The sequence below is a fragment of the Periplaneta americana genome, chromosome 12, assembly GCF_040183065.1.
Source record: "Periplaneta americana isolate PAMFEO1 chromosome 12, P.americana_PAMFEO1_priV1, whole genome shotgun sequence".
Classification (NCBI taxonomy): Eukaryota; Metazoa; Arthropoda; class Insecta; order Blattodea; family Blattidae; genus Periplaneta; species Periplaneta americana.
Window position 1 is genome coordinate 78691822 of NC_091128.1, and position 2500 is coordinate 78694321.

Below are 2500 nucleotides of genomic sequence, written 5' to 3' on the forward strand. Positions count from 1 at the left end.
AAACTCCGGGTTCGTGTCCCAAAGTCCTGGTTCCGGGTACCAAACTCCGGATTCCGGGTCCTAAACTCCGGTCTCCTTTTCCAAAACTACGGGTCCCAATCTGTGTATCCCAAAGTCCGGGTCCCGGGTCCCAAACTCCGGGTTACGGGTCTCAAAACCCGGGGTTCCGGTCCCAAACCCCAGGTTCCGAGTTCCAAACTCTGGACCCTAACTACGGCCACAAACTCCGGGTTCCGCATTAAAAAATCCGGGTTCCGGTTACCAAACTCCGGGTTCCGGTTTCCACACGTATGTATTCCATCCACAATTGTTTCACATATGTAATCCACGTATTTGGATCACATCTAATCCATCCATAATTGGATTACACATGTAATCCACACTGATTAGGATTACGTACGTAATCCATCTATACCCGGATTGCACATGTAATCCATCCATAATTGGATTACATACGTAATCCATTCACATTTTGATTACGTATGTAATCCATCCATAATTGGATCACATATGTAATCCACGTATTTGGATCACATATGTAATCCATCCATATTTGGATTACATATGTAATCAATCCATATTTGGATTACATATGTAATCTACACAGATTTGCATGTCAGATGTAATCCATCCATAATTGGATTACACATGTTTTCCACACAGATTTGGATTACGTACGTAATTCATCCATAATTGGATCCATATGTAATCCATCTATAATTGGATTACATATGTAATCCATTCATAATTGGATTACACATGTATTCCATACAGATTTGAATTACATACGTAATCCATCGATAATTGGATCACACGCGTAATCCACGTATTTGGATCACATATGCAATTCATCCATTTCTGGATTACGTATGTATTCCACACAAATTTGGATTACGTATGTAATCCTAACCTCCGGGTAGGGATCTAAACTCCGGGTTCCGGTTCCCAAATTCCGGGCAGGAGTCCAAAAAGTCTGGATTCCGTTTCCCAAACTTCGGGTTCCGTTCCCAAATTTCGGGTCACAAACTCCGGTTTCCGATTCTCAAACCCCGGGTACCGGTTCCCAAACTCCGGGTTTTGGGTTCCAAAACTTCGGGTTCCGGTTCCAAAACTCCTGGTAGTTATAAAACTCCGCATTCCTGTTCCCAAACTGCGGGCAGGATGCCAAACTCCGGTTTCCGGTTCCCAAACTCGGGGCAGAATTTCAAAACTCCGGGTTTCGGAGTCCCAATCTCCGCATTCCTGGTCCCAAACTCCGGTTTCCGGCCCCAAACTCCGGTTTCCAAACTCTGGGTTCCGTGTCCAGTACTCCGGTAGGATTCCAAATTCCTGATTTCTGTTTCCAAACTCCGGGCAGGGTTCCAAAACTCCTAGTCCCTTGTCCCAAACTCGGGACCCAAACGGGCCCCAAACTCCGGGTTCCGGTCCCCAAACTCCGGGTAGGCTTGCCGAAACTCCGGCGACCGCGTCCCATTACTCAGGGTTCCGGTCCTCAAATGCGCGCTGCGGATTCGGGATTCCAAACGCCGGGTACCCGTTCCAAAACTCCGGGTTCCAGATTCCAAATACTGGGTACCCGTTCCCAAACTACGGGTTCCGGTTCCCAAACTCCGGGTTCCGGGTGCCATTCTCCGGGTAGGATTCCAAACTCCGGGTTCCGGTTCCCAAGTTCCGGTTACCGGGGTCCAAAACTCCGGGTTGCGGTTACCAAACTCCGGGTTCTGGTTTCCAAACGTATGTATTCCATCCATAATTGTTTCACATATGTAATCCACGTATTTGGATCACATCTAATCCATCCATAATTGGATTACACATGTAATCCACACAGATTAGGATTACGTGTGTAATCCATCTATACCCGGGTTGCACATGGAATCCATCCATAATTGGATTACATATGTAATCCATTCAGATTTGGATTACGTATGTAATCCATCCATAATTGGATCACATATGTAATCCACGTATTTGGTTCACATATGTAATCCATCCGTATTTGGATTACATATGTAATCAATCCATATTTGTATTACATATGTAATCCACACAGATTTGCATGTCAGATGTAATCCATCCATAATTGGATTACACATGTTTTCCACACAGATTTGGATTACGTACGTAATTCATCCATAATTGGATCCATATGTAATCCATCTATAATTGGATTACATATGTAATCCATCCATAATTGTATCACATATGTAATCCATCCATAATTGGATTACACATGTATTCCATACAGATTTGAATTACATACGTAATCCATCGATTATTGGATCACATACGTAATCCTCGTGTTTGGATCACATATGCAATTCATCCATTACTGGATTACGTATGTATTCCACACAAATTTGGATTACGAATGTAATCCTAACCTCCGGGTAGGGATCTAAACTCCGGGTTCCTGTTCCCAAATTCCGGGCAGGAGTCCAAAAACTCTGGATTCCGGTTCCCAAACTTCGGGTTCCGTTCCCAAATTTCGGGTCACAAA